This window comes from Podarcis vaucheri (assembly GCF_965113315.1).
Source record: "Podarcis vaucheri genome assembly, chromosome: 4".
NCBI classification, from domain to species: domain Eukaryota; kingdom Metazoa; phylum Chordata; class Lepidosauria; order Squamata; family Lacertidae; genus Podarcis; species Podarcis vaucheri.
In genome coordinates, this window is record NC_138762.1 from 9510329 (window position 1) to 9530228 (window position 19900).

The window sequence follows — 19900 nt, forward strand, 5'->3', positions numbered from 1 at the left end:
TTTACCATCAATGGAGGAATGACTGTTAAAATGATTGGACTTAGCTGAGATGGAGAAATGTTTAAGCAGAGAAAAATCATTGTTAACACTTGCTAAAGATTGGCAACCTCTTATCGACTTTTTGCATGAAAAAGAAAATGAATTAAGGACATTTGGGCTTGAAGATGATGTTGGTTTATAGGAAAGTGGTTTTGATAGGTGCAATATTGGAGTAGATGTCTTGAATAACGTTTATAAATAGCTGATAGACAATGAATTAGGTCTTTATTTTCCTTCTTTTATTTTTTCTATTTCTTCGCTTTCTTTCTTCTCTTTCCTGTCAATCTTTCTCTCCTCCTTTCTCGCTCTCTCTCTTTTTCTAGTTTGTGCTTTTATCTAGATTAACATCTTACTTTTGATAAAAAAGATATTTCATAATAATTTCTGCATACCTATTTCTAAATTCCAATAAAATCTATTTTTTGAAAAAGTGTGCAAATCATAACCACACATGGATGTTTGGATGGGTCCTAATCCTGGCCCAAGATATTGTCTGTGCACATGTAGTGGAAGAAAGAGCTGTTGTCTTTTATTTATTTATCATGATTTATTTCATAAAATTTATACACTGCTTGTTTGCAAAAAGCCTCAAAGCAGTGTACGAAAGGTTGTGGTTGTTGTTTTTTGTAGCCACGGTGCTTGTGCCTTTGGTAAACATTGGTTTGCCAGGCAGACGCCTACAGGTGACAATACCTATTACCAGGCATATTACCTGATAGAAAATTTGTTGAGTTTTTTTGGTTTTTTTTTAGTTTTGGCCAAAGTTGTTGAGCTATTTCTGAGGGAAATCGGCATAAACGACACGAGAGACATGGGTTGCTATACGTATGTGAAATATACTCGGAGCTGAGAGTGGATTTCATGCTCTTTATTCAGCTCATAGTGGTGAGGAGGAATGGAAGTTCCCCCAGAATGTCTGCTTTATATACATTATTTACACAATGGGCCCCATATGATTGGCTAATTCCGGGATTCTCCTGTAAGCCAATCAGGTCGCGGATTCACTTCCACCTGGAGCTGGATTGGGTGGCTCCTGTGGACCAATCAGACTGCTGCATTCTGGACCCTATTGTTCTGGGACCAATCAGACTGCTGCATTCTGAATCTTATTGTTCTAGGACCAATCAGACTGCTGCATTCTGAATCCTATTCAACTCAGTACATAACAGTACGAATTTCCCCGGACATTTCGTTTGCGGCTGCAGTATTCCGGACGTCTGGCAACCTTATCTTCTGCTGATTTCTGAAGATGAAGGTCTTGCTGAAGGCACAAGGACAGGACAGTGTCCCCACAAACCTGCTCTCGTTCGCTCCTTGCACATATGCTCAGGTTTCCCTGTTTATGTCCCAACCAAGAGACCAACTTTGCTTTGTTTGCAAAGATCTGGAATTGCCGATTGAGGTGGTTGGGATGAAACCCGATTCAATGGCAAAGCAAATGCCATTAAACATTTAGAAAGGAAATGGTACAATTTCGCCCTGCCCTGCCAACCGGCCTTCTTCTCCCATACAGGGTTGAGATCAGTTGGAAGACAGAGCCTGTGCTGTTTATATTTAATTGCTCTGAATTTCCTTTGAAATTGCAGAGGGCTTGAAGGATTTAATTGGCGGGGCCGAGTAAAAGTGGATGTTTACTCCTTAGGAAACAGCTTAAGCCCCTCTTTAGTTCCAAAGTGAAATTATATATTTTTTCAAGTGAGAAATGTTTGCAGGAAGCCTCGCTGTTTTTGTGACCGAGGAAATCCGTAATTGGAAATTGCTGAGCCAGGGCTGGTCATCTTGAATTTTTGCAGCTCTCTCTCTCTGTGTGGAGAAGGAATTTCTAAAGCACACCCGGTCTATCAGGTGAGGATGAGAGCCACAAACCCATAGTCGCCTTGGACTGGAGTTAACCATCCAGGGGTCCTTTACCTTTTTCCAAGGACAGTCCTGGAATTACAAAAACCATCCTGGCTCCTGATTTGATCCTAGGTAAAGGGGGACGCGGGTGGCACTACGGATTAAATCACTGAGCCTTGGGCTTGCTGATCAGAAGGTTGGCGGTTCGAATCCCCGCGACGGGGTGAGCTCCCGTTGCTCGGTCCCTGCTCCTGCCAACCTAGCAGTTCAAAAGCACGTCAAAGTGCAAGTAGATAAATAGCTACCTCTCCGGCGGGAAGGTAAACGGCGTTTCCGTGCGCTGCTCTGATTTCGCCAGAAGCGGCTTAGTCGTGCTGGCCACATGACCCGGAGGCTATCTGCGGAGATGTTGCGGGGATTCGAACTGCCGGCCTTCTGATCAGCAAGCCCTAGGCTCTGTGGTTTAGACCACAGAGCCCCCCCTCCACCAACACCAGCACTGCTGAGCTTGGGGAGGAAGATGAGCTGATGCTTGTGCTGATCAATGGCGACTGTGAAGGAGCAGCCCGTTGCCTCTCCATCGCCGCTACTGTTGGCCTCTTCCACACAAGACCCAGCTCCACTTGATGTGTCAGCAGGAAGACACCGCCTTGGGCGGAAAAAAGGGGAGAGGAGTGCAAGGAGTCTGGATTTTTTTTTAAATAAAAAATGCTTTGTGCATCTGTGTCTATTTTTGCCCCTTTCTAAAATTTATTTATTGGTGTGTGTGTGTGTGTGTGTTTCCCTTTTTGTAAATCTACCAAAGGATGTAATAAAATAAAACCAGGATAAATAGGTTTTCTCAGTACAGTGGTACCTCGGGTTACAGAGGCTTCAGGTTACAGACTCCGCTAACCCAGAAATAGTACCTCAGGTTAAAAACTTTGCGTCAGGATGAGAACAGAAATTGCGCAGTGGCAGCAGCAGGAGGCCCCGTTAGCGAAAGTGGTACCTCAGGTTAAGAACAGTTTCAGGTTAAGAACGGACCTCCAGAACAAATTAAGTTCTTAACCCAGGGTACCACTGTACATTTTTGTGGAGGCTATGGGCCCTGTGTCCTGTTGCTGAAATACTGGTGGCAAGGGGGATGGGACAAAAATGGGTGTGTGTGTGTTAAGAAGGGCCAGTTGGTGGGGAGTGAGAAATGTCCTTATTTTCATATGAGGAATGTTTGGAGAGCATGTGACTTCTCTCCAGACAGGCAGAATGTGGTACATGTGATATTTAGCGCAATACACTGGAAACTCCCATCACTTCTGCTGGTTTTCAGTCTGCTAAACTGTTTCTTCAGCTTATTATTGAGTTGCTTTTGTGGGCTTCTCCCCAGAAAGATGTACAGAAATGAAGGCCAATCGTACCTCCAGCTTAGAGTTGTCAACTTCTTTATAGACTGTGCTCCTGTACCTTTGACAGCAGCGTAGAAGTTAAGCAAGCAAACCTTTGCCCTTCCTTCCTTCCTTCCTTCCTTCCTTCCTTCCTTCCTTCCTTCCTTCCTTCCTTCCTCGTAGCCAGGTTAGATTGTCTTCCATAAACATGGTTTTAACAATGAGTCCGTAAGTGACTGTGGAGGCCAATTCTGGATCCATACGTCTTTCCACAGTGGGGACACAGGTTTCCAGGCGGGATTTGATCACGGTGTGGATTTGCCAAGCGTGCCTTCCTCTTAGCGCGTTTCTCCCTTGCGTCCTGAGTTCGAGTGTCTTCAAAGCCCATGACACCTTTGGGAAAGGCTGTTCTCCAACTGGAGCACTCACAGGCAATCACCTTGTTGTGGTGGGTGGGCTTGCACATTCCTATGACTCTTGTGAGTGAAGCTTTTACTTCTATCTCCGCTGAGAAAACTGCCAATAGCTTAATTTCTGCATCACACAGCTGGATAAAAGACCCAGGAAAAAACGTTGGCAGTCAGACACATCCCTTTTGGAAGGTGTAAGAAGGAAGGAGTGTTTTCTGATGAGCAAGGCTGGAACTCATAAGCCAATAGTCCCACTGGGATGTGCTTGATAAAATGGGAGATATCTATGTAGCTTGTCCCATTAACTGCATTTGGGTTCAGTTCCCAGTCATTGCTGATTCCACTCTGGTTCTCTAATGGCTTTGAAACATCTCTCTGTTTACAGCTGCGATGTAACTCCTGTAAATATTTAACTTGGGCAAAAAAGACAAGACAAAAAAAATCATGGAAAAGGAGAACAGCTCCTCTGCTTTAAAGAAAGCAATAGGCTTAGCTGCTCTCCTTAGCCATGAGGACTAAAACCTTGGCGTATTCGATGTGACGGAATACCAGATTGCAGGATGTTTTCCTGACCCTGGAAGCAGCCAGAGAGTGCCCCAACCAACAGACACGGTAGATACTTTCCCAGTATTAATCAATAATGGCTAAGAGCTTGTTATTCATTAAAACCTGGACGCCATGCTCCCGGACATCAATCAATCCCTTTCATAGGCCTCTCTTTACAGTCACATTCTTGATAAGTGATCTCTTGGGTTAATATGTTTTTTTGTTCCCAAGTGAGTCACGGAGCCTAAGCATTCTCTATTCCCGTATCTTATTCGCAGGCCGTTCGGATGGAGTGACTCTCCCAACAACATGCTACTGACTCGGACCTTGTTTGCTGAACAAAAGGCCTCTTATTCCATTGCCGGGTCACATTCCTGCTTATCTCGGTGCCATGCTCTCCTTGGCCAAAAGTTCTGGAGCTGTGCTCGCCTGGCGATGCCATGATGCTTCAGGTTGATCCGCCACACAAACTCAGACCCGTTGGAAGTCCGGTGGATAAAATTTCTTGACTGGTGCAATTCGGGTTGCTGTCATCTGCACATTTTAAAATCTCTATCCTACTTTCAGCAAGCTGGATCGCTATTTTGATTTATTTATTAATTGCAGCTTGTAATTTGGTTTTTTTTAAGATTCAGACAAACCACAGGGAGCAGCAAGAGCAGCAGCAATAATAATAATAAAAAGCAGCAATAAAGAAAACAGCGGGAGTGAGATAAATTATCCATGAAAAGTTCTGGAAAATCAGATTGTCTTCATTGAAAGCTGAAAAGCTGAAACCTAGATGCTGCTTATAAGAATATAAAGTTCACATCACCCGTGTCTCTGAGCAGTGAGAGGGGTCCCAGGCACTTGCCAAGGAGGGTCAATCGTGTCTTTAGGATAAATGCTTTTATTACACATGTATACAACCTAGCAGTTCGAAAGCACGTCCAAGTGCAAGTAGATAAATAGGTACTGCTCTGGCGGGAAGGTAAACGGTGTTTGGGAGCTGCTCTGGTTCGCCAGAAGTGGCTTAGTCCTGCTGGCCACATGACCCGGAAGCTGTCTGCTGACAAACGTTGGCTCCCTCGGCCTGTAAAGCGAGATGAGCACTGCAACCCCAGAGTCGGCCACGACTGGCCCTAATGGTCAGGGGTCCCTTTACCTTTACCTTTTACAACCTGAGCATGAGATGGAGGAGCTCAGAGCATTAACACCTCAACAGATCTTAATTCTCCATTAGTCACAACTTTGGATCCAGCACAGAACGCGCAGGTCTCTGTGTCTCCCGCTTCCCGTCTGCTTCCGACTCAGCTCTCACACAAAGCTCTAGCTATTGTTCTCCTATACAGAGGTGATATCTGGTTTTCAACTTTGTGATACTGTCTTACCTTGGGTTACAGACGCTTCAGGTTGCGTTTTTTCGGGTTACGGACCCACCGAAACCCGGAAGTACCGGAACATGTGCAGAAGCACCGAATCGCAACCCGCGCATGCACAGACATGGCGCTGTGAGTTGCGAGCGTGCCTCCCGCACGGACCACGTTTGCAACCCGAGCATCCACTGTATATCACCAGCTAAACATCACAATATACTGATGTACTGATATATCACAATGGAAGGGAGTGGGTGGTGCTTTGGTCTAAACCACTGAGCCTCTTGGGCTTGCTGATCGGAAGGTTGGCGGTTCAAATCCCCGCGACGGGGTGAGCTCCCGTCGCTCTGTCCCTGCTCCTGCCAACCTAGCAGTTCGAAAACATACCAGTGCAAGTAGATAAATAGGTACTGCTGCGGCAGGAAGGCAAATGGCGTTTCCGTGTGCTCTGGTTTCTGTCACGGTGTCCCATTGTGCCAGAAGTGGTTTAGTCCTGCTGTCCACATGACCCGGAAAGCTGTCAGTGGACAAACGCCGGCTCCCTCGGCCTGAAAGTGAGATGAGCGCCACAACCCCATAGTCACCTTTGACAGGACTTAACCGTTCAGGGGTCCTTTACCTTTTTTACCTATATCACAATGCCTGAAATAAAGATGGAGTTATGGAGAGGTATTGGCTGGCTTCATGGTTTTTTGTGATTTTTGCACAGCACACACACACATCTTGATTTGCGATATATTGCCAGGTCAGAAATTGTGAAACCGATAATCACGATATGGTCTTCAAACCAGTTTTGGACGATATATTGCCTAGCCCTAATAGTAGGTAGGAGGGAAAGTCCATCCAAAAGTCTGGAGGGTGTTGCCACTTCACTGTATCTCTTCTAACCTTGCTCATTCTTTTGGACTGCGGACTGTCTGGCCAGAGTGGTGCATGCTCTGGTTATCTCCCGCTTGGACTACTGCAATGCGCTCTACGTGGGGCTACCTTTGAAGGTGACTCGGAAACTACAACTAATCCAGAATGCGGCAGCTAGTCTGGTGACTGGGAACGGCCGCTGAGACCATATAACACCAGTCTTGAAAGACCTGCATTGGCTCCCAGTACGTTTCTGAGCACAATTCAAAGTGTTGGTGCTGATCTTTAAAGCCCTAAACGGCCTCGGTCCAGTATACCTGAAGGAGCGTCTCCACACCCATCATTCTGCCCGGACGCTGAGGTCCAGCGCCGAGGGCCTTCTGGCGGTTCCCTCATTGCAAGAAGCAAAGCTACAGGGAACCAGGCAGAGGGCCTTCTCGGTAGTGGCGCCCGCCCTGTGGAACGCCCTTCCAGCAGATGTCAAGGCGATAAACAACTACCTGACATTCAGAAGACATCTTAAGGCAGCCCTGTTCAGGGAAGTTTTTAACGTGTGATATTTTATTGTATTTTTGGTTTTTATGGAAGCCGCCCAGAGTGGCTGGGGAGACCCAGCCAGATGGGCGGGGTATAAATAATAAATTATTATTATTATTATTATTATTATTATCATTGGGATGTTGATGAGTATACTTAAGTGACAAGGCCCCTGTCATATAAATAAATTTGTCTGACTAGTTCGGCAGCCTTCTGTCTCAGATTCGAACCCTCATTGGGCCAGAAGAACTGGAAGAGATAGGGAAAACAGCCCCAAATCTTACACCGGGCGCTTGGTACCACTCACTCTGGAATATAATGGATAAAAGCATCCATAATTTGAGATTTCGACAAGGATCAGAATCCCCAGAGACTTTTCATAAGATTTGGCATTCTTTTAGGACACGTGCAGCAAAACCATCATTTCTCATCACAAACCTCGCAAATCTGGGACTAGACTTGATAATCTGATAATCGGGGGCAACTCAGCGATGGGCGGGGTATAAATAATAAGATTAAAATTACTGTTCTGTAGATAACACTGATAGTCTTTACTTGGGCTTTGTTATTTCAACCCACATGCAACTGTGCTCATTCTACTTGCCTCTTTTATAGTTTTGTTTCTCATCTTTTAATTTCCGTCTGGTGTTATAACGCTTCTCTCTGTTTTATATACCATTGCAAAATGAAATATTAATTTTAAAAAACTTTACCAAAAAAAAAGCCCCAAATAATTGGAAGGGATTCGGGGCATCATCCAGACTGACCCTGCCAGACCCACAACATCAGTAATAAATATAGCTGGGATACCTCAGTCAGTAAAGTGTAATAATAATAATAATAATAATAATAATAATAATAATAATAATAATATTTATACCCTGCCCATCTGGCTGGGTTTCCCCAGCCACTCTGGACGGCTTACAGCATATATAAAACCTAGTAAAATAATCAAACATTAAAAACTTTCTGATACACGGCTACCTTTGGATGACTTCTAAAAGTTGTGTACAGTGGTACCTCTGGATATGAACGGGATCCGTTCCGGAGCCCCTTCGCATCCTGAAGTAAACGTAAGACGTGACTGCGCGTCTGCGGGTCGCGTTTTGCCGCTTCCGCACATGTGCGTGACGTCATTTTGAGCGTCTGCGCATGCGCAAGCGGCAAAACCCGGAAGTAGCGCACTCCGTTACTTCTGGGTCGCCGTGGAGCGCAACCCGAAAATATTCATCCCGAAGCTACTTCAACCCAAGGTATGACTGTACAGTGGTACCTCGGGTTACAGACACTTCAGGTTACAGACTCCGTTAACCTAGAAATAGTACCTTGGGTTAAGAACTTTGCTTCAGGATGAGAACAGAAATTGCACGGCGGCAGTGGGAGGCCCCATTAGCTAAAGTGGTGTCTCAGGTTAAGAACGGTTTCAGGTTAAGAACGGACCTCCAGAACGAATTAAATTCTTAACCCGAAGTACCACTGTAGATCTTTATCTCTTTGGCATCTGAAGGGAGGGATATTCCACAGGGAGGCGCCACTACCAAGAAGGCCTTCTGCATGAACCTCTTAACCTCAGGGCTGTGGGTTCGAGGCCTATGTTGCGCAAAAGATTCCTGCCTTGCAGGGGCTTGTACTAAATGACCCCTTCCAAATCTACAACGCGATGATTAAAAAATGGAAGAAAACACACATAGATATCGACAACACGTACGTTGGCCTGGAGATTTTGCAGAGCAGAGTGTGTGCGTTTCACAGAGCGCCTCCTGGGCTCCCCCTGACACCTCGCGCAAGGTGATCTGCCGCTGCACATGGTGCGCTCCGGAGGCTGTGACGGCTGCTGAGCGAGGGAAGGCGGCCGAAGCACTGATCCTATTATCCGCCTGCTGTCGCTGGAGAGAGCGACGGAAATTCTCCCATTGTGTTTGCGGTAATTGGTTTGCCTGCAGTCGGTGCAGCTTCAAAGGGAGCAGGCGGTCTGAACAGCCACAGGGTGCCCAAGCCGCAGGGTGAGAGGAACCAGCTGAAAATGCCAGGGCGCCAGCTGAGCACTGTTTGCTCATGGGCTGCGGTGTGGTGCTGTGCATGTAAGCAGGATGCTCAGGCCTGGCCCAAGACGCTTTTGGCCCTCCCAGCTGCTGGTGCACCCTGGCAAAATGGTTGCACCATCCATTTAAAGGTCCCCGCAAAGGATCCTGGGAACTGTAGTTTGTTAAGGGTAGCTCCATGAGGGGTGAACTACAGTTCCCAAGATTCTGGGTGGCTCCCAACAGAATTAAAAGCATAATAAAACATCAAACATTAAAAACTTCCCTAAACAGGGTTGCCTTCAGATGTCTTCTAAAAGTCAGATAGTTGTCTATAGTGGTACCTTGGGTTAAGAACTTAACTCGTTCCAGAGGTCCGTTCTTAACCTGAAACTGTTCTTAACCTGAAGCACCACTTTAGCTAATGGGGCCTCCTGCTGCTGCTGCACCGCCGGAGCACGATTTCTGTTCTCATCCCGAAGCAAAGTTCTTAACCCGAGGTACTATTTCTGGGTTAGCGGAGTCTGTAACCTGAAGCGTCTGTAACCTGAAGCGTCTGTAACCTGAGGTACCACTGTATTTCCTTGACGTCTCATGGGAGGGCGTTCCACAGGGCGGGCGCCACCACCGAGAAGGCCCTCTGTCTGGTTCCCTGTAACTTCAGTTCTTGCAGGGAGGGAACTGCCAGAAGGTCCTCAGAGCTGGACCTCAGTGTCCGGGCAGAATGATGGGGGTGGAGATGCTCCTTCAGGTCTACTGGGCCGAGGCCGTTTAGGGCTTTCAAGGTCAGCACCATACGTCGGATTTCCTTGGCTGCTACCAGGTGCTTCAGAAATATTATTTCCTTCTTCAAGAGTCTGTTTTGGCAACCCAGCCCAGCTGGCAGACTTGATGCGAGATCTGACAGAGCTTATTCCGCCTCGCTGGAAATAAAAGGCCTATAGGGGGAAGGGTTGCAGTCCAACGGTAGAGCATCGGTCTCACATGCCACGGATTTCAGGTTCAGCTCCTGGCATCTCCAGGTATGGAATGTGAATATCTGAAAACCCCGGAGAGCCTCTGCCAATCAGTGCAGGTTATATAGGGCAAGGTGGACCAGTGATGATCTGACTTGGTAAATCCCTGGATTCCTAAAGCAATTAGGCTTATCCTAGGTTGGTGGTGTGGTGTAGTGGTTAGAGTGTCAGCCTAGGACCTTGGGTGACCTTGCGCCAGTCGCTCCTCTTCAGCTTAATATTGCTGTAAAGGACAGGATCCGGTCCCTGTTCCTGATAAGCTGCAGATTCCAAACCTTTTGAGTTATCTCTTCGCCTCGAAACCTGTAAAGAAAACCGTGCAAAGAAAATATGAAGGAGGAAGACAGAATTAAGGTTATCAGTCTGTATATTGAGCTGCCTTAAGACTGTGTTATTGTTGTTGTTCTGCCCGGACACTGAGGTCCACCTCAGTAAAATTATAATTATGGAATAGGTAAAGGTAAAGGGACCCCTGACCATTAGGTCCAGTCATGGCCGACTCTGGGGTTGCGGCGCTCATCTCGCTTTACTGTCCGAGGGAGCCGGCGTACAGCTTCCGGGTCATGTGACCAGCATGGCTAAGCCGCTTCTGGTGAACCAGAGCAGCACACGGAAACGCCGTTTACCTTCCCACCGGAGTGGTACCTATTTATCTACTTGCACTTTGAGGTAACAACTTTCTGTAACTATCCAATCCCTGAATGTCACTTTCAATCCCTTATTTGCATTTGTGGACCTGAGTGAAAACTATCTACAGTATTTCCCTCCTGGCCCAGGGAGAGAACTTCAGTACATAACACGTTTAATACATAGAAGCCAACTCCTAGGGGTCAAGGTCCCTTCGGCTGCCCCAATAAAATATTTGGAGGCTCCCCCCCAGTTAATAGGCATTGCCATTCAAATAGTGTGCGTGCGCCGTGTCTTGTGATCGCTTATGTGGGGCGGGGCTTAGGCTTACCTGCCTCCCCCCAATATTTTATTCAAGTTGCGCCCCCTCTCCCCGTTTTAATAATATAAGGTCCCGGGGCTGAATGCTGCTGGAAACCAAACGCTTCCCTACCTGGCTGAGACCGGAAAGCGAACGGTTCCCAAACCAAAAGGTGCCGGGGCTGAAGGCTGGGTCTCCCCGGACTCTCTGCCTGCCGTGACCCTTTCCTGGCTGAAAACGGGCAAAAATCACCTTCCCGCCGGGGAGAAAGAAAGGTCCCGGGGCTGAACTGCGTTATAGTCCCCGCTTTCCTGGCTGGCTGCGTGGCTGGGCGGGTCCGGGCGCGGAGAGCTCCGCCTCTGCTTCCTTCTCCGCCTCGCTCGTCTTCGGGCGCCCGGGTTGGAGCAGACGCGGTTCTCTCGGCAGTCCTGGAAGCCCGGTGGCTCGGAGCCGCGATGACCCAGCCCGGGGCTACTCGAGCGGGGTAGCCGAAGCGCCGCCAAGCCGGCCGGGATCAGGAGAAGCGGGAGAAGGGAGAAAGAGGGAGAAGGAGGAGGAGGGCGCACGGCTCGGGCGCCTTGGAGAGCTCGCTTTTGTTCCGCTCCTTGGCGCTGCGGCAACTCCGCCGCCGCCGCCTGCCCGGAGCGCAGAGCCTTTGGGGGGGGGGGTTGGGGAGAGAGAAGCAAGAGACGGGCCCGGCCGCTCCCCGTCCTTCCCCGGCTCTGGGTCCCGCAGGGCCGCCGCTGCGCGAGGGAGGAACACGGCAGAGTCCGGCCAAGGGTCGCTTGCGCCCGGCGCGCCTCGCCTCTCCAAAAGCACCGAGGCGCCGCCGCCGCCGCCGAGGTTACACAAGCGCGCCCCGGGAGCAGGAAGGCGCCGAGGCAGCCCCACAAGTGCCCGCCGGAGCCGGAGCGTTTCTCGACCGAGGCGAGCCAAGGTAAGCGCGGCGCCTCGCCGGGACGCCCAGTCGCGGATTGCGCGCCCCTTCCCCAAAAACCGGCGCGCCGGGGACTCCTCGCGCTCAGGCTTTTTGCGCCCTCGGGGACGTGGGCTAGGTTGGGGAGGGGGTGCTTTATGAGGTCTGTGGAATCGAGGCTTGTTTTCAACCCCGGTGTTAGTGGCTTGCCCTGGAGCGCATAAGGAGCGCGGCTTGGATACGCGCAAGTGTGAGCTTCTTCGGGTTGCCAACTTGCCGGGGTGGTTCTGCTCCTGTGGCTTTGAGAGGAGCTCGGCCGGGGTAGCCTGCTAAGCGCTGGAGGCGGAATTGTGCCGGCGCAGCCACGGAGGCAAGGTTAAAAGTTGGCAACCCTGGGAGTGGCTGCGGATCCCATTTCAACTCCGTTCCATCTATGCAAGTTTGCTGGGAGGTACAGCTGCCTTCAGTGGGACTTACTCCGAAGTAAGTAGGGCATGCAAAGGAATGCATTCTCAGGTGCATTTTCTGTTAAAGAAAACAGAAGAGAGATCACCCAACTTAGATTCCTGTATCTTGTTATTCCTTGCCCCTAGTCTTTGGGTTGTGGTGGGCTATATGCATTATTTGTGTTTATGTGTGAATTATCCTCTGTGAGGGGGCCTGTACTGAAGATGGTGCCACCTCCCTTGAGTCAAGCGATCGACTTCTTTTCATTCCTCTAAGTCTCTTGTGCTGTGTTAGTTGCACGGGAGGTAGATGTTCATCAGGTGTAGCTCACCATCTTCAGTAGCCCCGCAGCATCCCAATACCCTGATGGGGAAAACCTTTCCTGGCTGAATTACTGCTGGGTAAAGGCATAGCAGCCGCACCATTTAAATGAAGGAACCCTGGCTCAAAGATCTCTGGCTCCTCATTGCCCAAATCTACAATGTAAGTGCTTTGGGGCTAGGACTTGTTGTCGCTGACCACATCTGTTCTGTACCTTTAAAGCACTATGCTACTGCTTTAAGCAGTCATGGCATCCCCCAAAGAATCCTGGGAAATGTAGTTTGCTGAGGCTACGGAGAGGTGTAAAGAGACCCCCTATTTCCCTCACAGAGCTATATAATTTGCAGAGGGGTTTAACTGTCAGTCCCTGCTCCCAGGGAACTCTGGGAATTGTAGCTCTTTGGGGAATAGGGGTCTTCCACCAATGCGTACCACTCTTGACAAACTACACTTCCCAGAATGCTTTGGGGGAAGCCGTGGCTGTTAAAGTGGTAAGAGGGCTTTAAATATTATGGAGCGGCTGTGGCCTCTGTTTATGCTACCGTGAAGCAGGGATGAATGGAGACTGGACTCTGTTGGTTTACAGCAGGAACAGAACTACGTTCTCCCACCCAATTTGGCGGCTGAAATTTAGTGATGTGCCTAGGAGTGGATTTTGCATGCGTGTGAAAGGCCTGTGAGCTCATCTCCTCTCTGAAAGCAAATTCCTAGGGTTCAGGAGGTGCTTTGGCCACACCCTGTTCTTTCCTTCTAACTGTATGGCTGCTTCCAGGTGATCTGTGCATTGTGTGTTTATCCTGATACGTTCGCAGGGAGGTTAGACCAAGTTGCGTCAAACAAGTGTTGTTCTGCCTTTTTTGCTGTATTTCCCCTTCACTTCCGTAATTGCAAAAAAGGAGAAAGTAAGTACGATCTTTTTGTGAAGGGAAGCGGGTTTGTGTGCAAGGCCTCCCAGTCGACTATAACTGCTCAACCCGACTGTCCCACTCTGTGATTGGTTCCTTGCCCGCCTCCCCCTGCCTTGAAAATAACAACAGTCTGGAAGTCCCCTAAAACCTTTTGCAGGTGGCTGTGCATGGGTGGTATTTGTTTGTTGATTTATTTTTCTATTTCTGGCCTCTCTTTTGTGCTTCATCCCACAATCACCTGCCCAGGTGGGTTACGTAAACTGAAACGCAATCACGAAATAATAATCAACAAATGGGAAAATGGAAACGTTGGGCTTCTAGCAAAAATTGCGAAGCAGATCGGACGAGTGTGAGATCCACTCATTCTTTTGGTAAAGGACCATGTGTCAGGGATATGGGAGCTCAGGCCTTGTGGCCCTCGAACCTCTCTGAGGGCCACGCTCCCTTCTCAGCCTTGCCTATTCTCTCCACAGAATTTCTCCAGTGTTTTCTCTTGTCCTTGCGCTCTGAGGGTGATGCTTCTTGTTTGCCTGGATGGAGAATAGAGATGGATGCCTGAGAAAATTTGTTGCTCCTCCCACTTTTGCTTCTAGCCCTGCCCACCTGCATGTGGCCCCTGAAAGCTTGCCTAAGAAGGAATGAGGCCCCTGGGCTGTGAAAGGTTTCCCACCCCTGTATTACACTGGGAAGTCCGTTCTGTGATTAGTTCATACGCCTCCCTCATCTTCCTGCTCCCTTCTGCCAAAGTGTTTTGGAACCGGCTTGCCATTAAAACTGATGCTCAGCGTGTCCAGGGTTGTAGCGGAATGTGTATTTTTGAAGTTAATGTTTCCCCGACGTCTTGGACGAGCGTCTCTTGGCTCGCTCGGCTGACTTCGTTCCGCTCATGCCATAAATCTCTGCTTCACTTAATTTAGGACGGAACTATTTGTCTCTCTTCTCCCCCGGCACTCCCTGGCCGAATCTGGACAGGAGAGGTGGCTGCGATGGTCTCACCCTCTACCCGAAAGGCCACATCTGCCTATAGCGTTTCCGCAGTGACCTGTGCAAATCCCCCGTGGGAATTTGCACAGAAGTCTTGAGGCAAATGTACGATCATCCTTGCGGGGAGCTGATGTTTCCATGCCAGCGGGAATATCCCGAGCTCAAAAGAGATCTCCCTTGACATTTGTTAGTGCAATTTATTTTCCTGTTAGCTACCCTGTCAGCCTTCCCCAATTTAGTGCCCTCCAGATGTTCTATTATCTATCACGTCGATATCCCAACTTTCCCCCAAGGACCTCAGGCACGTGGTTCTCCCTCTCCCCTTTCCACCCCCTCACGACAATCCTGCGAGGTAGCTCAGGCTTAGAGGCAGTGTCTGGCCCAAGGACACGCTCAAAGAGCTTTCTATGGCTGAGGGAGGATTTGAACCCTGGTCTCCCAGGTCTGAGTCGGACACTGCCCTACACTGGCGCTGTTGTTGTTTGGAACTACGACTCCCACCGTCACCCTGAACCAGCATGGCTGTGTGGTGCCAGCACTGTTTGAAATTGTTGTTGTTGTTTAGTTGTTTAGTCGTGTCCGACTCTTCGTGACCCCCTGGACCAGAGCACGCCAGGCACTACTGTCTTCCACTGCCTCCCGCAGTTTGGTCAAACTCATGCTGGTAGCTTCGAGAACACTGTCCCGCCATCTCGTCCTCCGTCGTCCCCTTCTCCTTGTGCCCTCCATCTTTCCCAACATCAGGGTCTTTTCCAGGGAGTCTTCACTTCTCATGAGGTGGCCAAAGTCTTGGAGCCTCAGCTTCAGGATCTGTCCTTCCAGTGAGCACTCAGGGCTGATTTTCTTCAGAATGGATACGTTTGATCTTCTTGCAGTCCATGGGACTCTCAAGAGTCTCCTCCAGCACCAGAATTCAAAAGCATCCATTCTTCGGCAATGAGCCTTCTTTATGGTCCAGCTCTCACTTCCATACATCACTACTGGGAAAACCATGGCTTTAACTAGATGGACCTTTGTTGGCAAGGTAATGTCTCTGCTTTTTAAGATGCTGTCTAGGTTTGTCATTGCTTTTCTCCAAAGAAGCAGGCGTCTTTTAATTTCATGACTGCTGTCACCATCTGCAGTGATCATGGAGACCAAGAAAGTAAAATCTCTCACTGCCTCCATTTCTTCCCCTTCTATTTGCCAGGAGGGGATGGGACCAGTGGCCATGATCTTCGTTTGAAATTAGCCAGGCGCATTTTGCACCTGGCTTTCCACCCAGGAGCCAGTGGCTGATAGCCGGTTGGAAAACACGCCTGGCGAATTTCGAACACAGCTCCAGTGTTAACCTCTGCTCCCCCCTGGCCGCAGCGTTTTGTGAACATCAAAAATTTTGGTTTGCGTTTCTTTTTAAATTTCTGCTTGACACCTAAATAGAACTTAAACTTTCCCAGATTTCTTTGGGGGTGTTATCTGTACAGATATCTTGGACCGCCTGATCAAGATTAATGGTACCTCATCAGCTTAGCCAGGAGGAGTGGGCTGGGTCAACGCGAGCAATTAAGAGCCTTCCTTAATGTCTTAATAAGCCTGATGGCTTGGACAAGCTGATGGCACCATGGAGGTATTGCAGCTGAAAGTGCCTTCAGATCTGAGCACTTCTCTCTCGGGGCAGGAGGGAGGGAGATGGTGGCAAAGGTGGGACCTGGTTCTGCGGACGGTGAAGGGATGCGATTTATGCCAAAGCCCCCTCCAGAGCAGAGGAAGGCAGCTACTCCAGGCTTCAGGCCGAATAACATTGCAAGGAATCACTCTTTTATTGTGCCCGTGTCCCTCTGGAACTCCCTGCCTCATGATATTACGCCTGTGCTTTTATTGCCCTGGTTTCGATGCCTGCCAAAAGCCTCATCATTTGGGCAAGCCTGATGTTGTGTGCTGTTGTATTGTGTACACCAGTTTCTTCTTTTGAACTGTCAATTTTATCTATGTTTTGAGCTCCCGCCCCCCGCTGTCGTACTGGCAAAGAGGTCGTCTTTTGCTTGCTTTAAAGAATCAGCTTGCCTCTTCCGCAACAGGACCCCTTTCCAGAGAAATTGGGCAGCCAGGCTTCAATTGCGGGTGCCTGTAGCTCGCATGCCCTCGATGCCTTGCGTATTATTTCCACTGGGGGTTTCCGAGCTCGCCTGGGAGCTGTGGAGCGAGCGAGGCGAAGGGATGTGCTCAACTCGCCCTGTAATGGATGGAAAAAATCCTATTGACACGGTGGATACAAAGGGTTGGGAATGAAGCGTTCCTGAGCTGTCCAAAGGAAATAAAAGAAATCAGATTAATGAGCAGAGGTGGAAAATTAGGAGGGGTCTGTATGGAGCTGCAGAAAAAAATTTGTGGCAATGCCTTGCCTTCTTCTCAGGATCCCTTTTCTCATCTGCTCTAAGCCTGTCCTTAAATAACTGCAAGGTGGCGTCGCGCAGCGAGGAAGAACATTGAACTGTGAGCTTTTAAATCCTCACTTTGGCTAAGCAGAGATTTCCGCCCGCTGGGTGGCCTTCGGTAACTGCTCTCTTTCAGCCTTTTGACCCCCGTTCATCCATCAGATGGGTGTGAAACTGGACTACCTGATACAGGCATTTAAAAGGTGGCGGAGGACTTGGGAAATGGCTTTGAGCTGCCTACAAATGGGCTTCCCTGCAGGTGAGGGTTTGGGATACAGTGCTAGAAACTCGGAGATATATAAGCTTATTGTCAAATGGCGACTTAATCCTAGGTTACGGAAGCCACAACAGAATGTCTAGGCGCTATATATATATTTTTTACAATGAATTTTATCCCCCTCCTTTTAAAAGTATATCTTTATTGATTTAAAATAAATACATTTATGGGAAAACAGACAAACAAGCATATAATCAAACAAACAAATAATGGAGAAGTCAAACAAACAACCACAATATAATTTTATTTTCCTTCTTTATAAGTTTTATAATTGATTTCAGTATCGGGAGTATAAATGATGCTAGTTAGACTGATTTGTTGTTTCCTACAATGAAATTTAGTATTGTAATTATTATTATTATTATTTATTATTATTATTAGTTTCATTTCTATACCGCTTTACATTTTAAAGAATACCGAAAACCATTCGTAACACGTAAAAAGACATCAAATCAAGCAGTCCTGAATAAAACAAGTTCAAGCTTCCAGGAAAATATTTCAGATCCTTCTCTGAGTGACCTACTTAATTTATAGGGCTGCACCATGGCAGAACGACTCTGGGAAGCCCGTATGGTGTAGTGGTTAGAGTGTTGCACTCAGTGGTGTAGCATGGGTTGTCAGCACCCGGGGCAAGGCAAGTAATTTGCGCCCCCTAACCCGTGGATTTGCGCCCCCTAACCTGTGGATTTGTGCCCTCTAACCCTAACCCCCAGATGTTGCGCCCGGTGCGGCCGGCCCCCCTGCACCTCCCACGCTACGCCACTGGTTGCACTAGGACCTGGGAGATCCGGGTTCAAATCCCCACACTGCCCTGAAGTTCACTGGGGAACCTTGGAATCAGTCACTGCACCTACCTCACAGGGTCGTTGTAGAGATTAACTGAGGAGAAAAAGTTTTGATATAAATGCAATCAATAATCTCTTCTTCTGACCTGCTTAAGAAAGCTGGAGGGGCCAGCCAGGTGGAGCTGTCAGTTGCCAACCTGCCAACCCAGAGGTCTCGACATGGTCACAATTGGACCCACGCCAGTCGCAAAATGCGCCTAGTGCCTGGCTAATTTCTAACACTGTTGGGGAACCTATGATCAGTATTACAATTCAGCCAGGTGTCAGGAGTGTGTTGCTACTGGCGTGGGTCCAATTGCGACCACGTCGTAATCTTTGGGTTGGTGAGAGAAGAAAGCAAAGTGTCACTTAGGGAAGGACCTGAAATATTTTCCTTGAAGCTTTAATTTGTTTTATTTGATGTTTTAATGGGTTGTAAACCACTTTGAGATTTTCTTTCTTTCTTAGAAAGCAGTATAGAAATAGAAAGCAGTATAGAAATAATAATACAGTCAAACCTCTGGTTACAGACGCTTTAGGTTGCGTTTTTTTGGGTTAAAAAGGTAAAGGTCCAGTCATGACTGACTCTGGGATTGCGGCGCTCATCTCGCTTTATTGGCCAAGGGAGCCGGTGTACAGCTTCTGGGTCATGTGGCCAGCATGACTAAGCCGCTTCTGGCGAACCAGAGCAGCACACGGAAACGCTGTTTACCTTCCCGCCGGAGCGGTACCCATTTATCTACTTGCACTTTGACGTGCTTTTGAACTGCTAGGTTGGCAGGAGCAGGGACCAAGCAGTGGGAGTTCACGCCGGGGCAGGGATTTGAACTGCTGACCTTCTGATTGGCAAGTCCTAGGCTCTGTGGTTTAACCCACAGTGCCACCCGCATTTTTTTGGGTTACGGACCGCCGAAACCTGGAAGTACGGAATGGATTACTTCTGGGTTTCGGCCGTCGCGCATGCTGCGTGTTATGAATGCTGTGGGTTGCGAATGTGCGTCCCGCATGGATCACGTTCGCAACCCGAGCATCCACTGTAATAATAATAATAGTAATAGTAATAGTAATAGTAATAATATACAAAACAACCTCACTGCAAAAAATGCCTGGACATTTCAGTGTGGCAAATGCAGCCAACTGCCTATATGATGTTCCTGGACTGCAGTTGCGGTCATCTTTGACTGCTGGCGAAGGCTCAGCTCGTGACCAAGCGAAGATTTTGGCAGCTTTGACGCAGAGTGTTCACTGTTGCCATAGCTCTGTGTTTCAACATAAGAAAAGCCTGCCAGATCAGTCCAAAGGCCTGTCTCGTCCAGCATCCTGTTCTCTCACAGGGGCCACAAGATGCCTTGTGGGAAACACCCAGGTAAGGACCTGAGGTGCAGCGGCGCTTTCCCAACCTGCAATACTCATTGGCTGGTGTTTGAGGCCTAGCGCTCTGGCACTCGGATGTAGCACGCACCCTTATCCTCCACGAATTTCTCCATCCGAGTTGGTCATCACTGCACCTTGTGGCGGTGAGTTCCACAGGTTCACTACGCGCTGTGTGCAGATATACTTCAATGTGCGGGTCCTGAACCTTCCAGTGTTTGGTTTTGTTGCATGTCCCCAAGGGGCATAAAAAAGTTTTCTTCACAACACACCGTACATAATTTTTATACTGTACACCTTTCCCTGGTCTCCTCTCAACTCTGCATTTCTCTCAACTAAAAAGTCCCAGTGGCTGCAACAGACAGGGCAGTCACTTCATCCCTTTGATTATTTCAGTTGCCTTTCTCTGAACTTTTCCCAACCCTACAGTATCCTTCTCCTTGTGTATTCAGACCCAGAAACCTCCCCACTAAATAAATTCACACTTGACTCAAATTTTTGGTTTGGTTTTTGGCAGAATTTAGG

General features: G+C 48.4%; 1 protein-coding gene across 2 annotated transcripts in view; it reads left to right on the forward strand.

Moving 5' to 3' along the window:
* The first annotated feature begins 11695 nt into the window (after window positions 1-11695).
* GDPD5 (glycerophosphodiester phosphodiesterase domain containing 5) overlaps window positions 11696-19900 on the forward strand; it is a 156327-nt gene continuing 148122 nt past the window's right edge. The window contains exon 1 of one of the 2 annotated variants that reach the window (XM_082219350.1): window positions 11696-11850. The gene's annotated coding sequence lies outside the window, so the exon portion shown is untranslated. The remainder of the gene's footprint in view (window positions 11851-19900) is intronic. The other variant, XM_082219351.1, reaches the window with a different exon arrangement.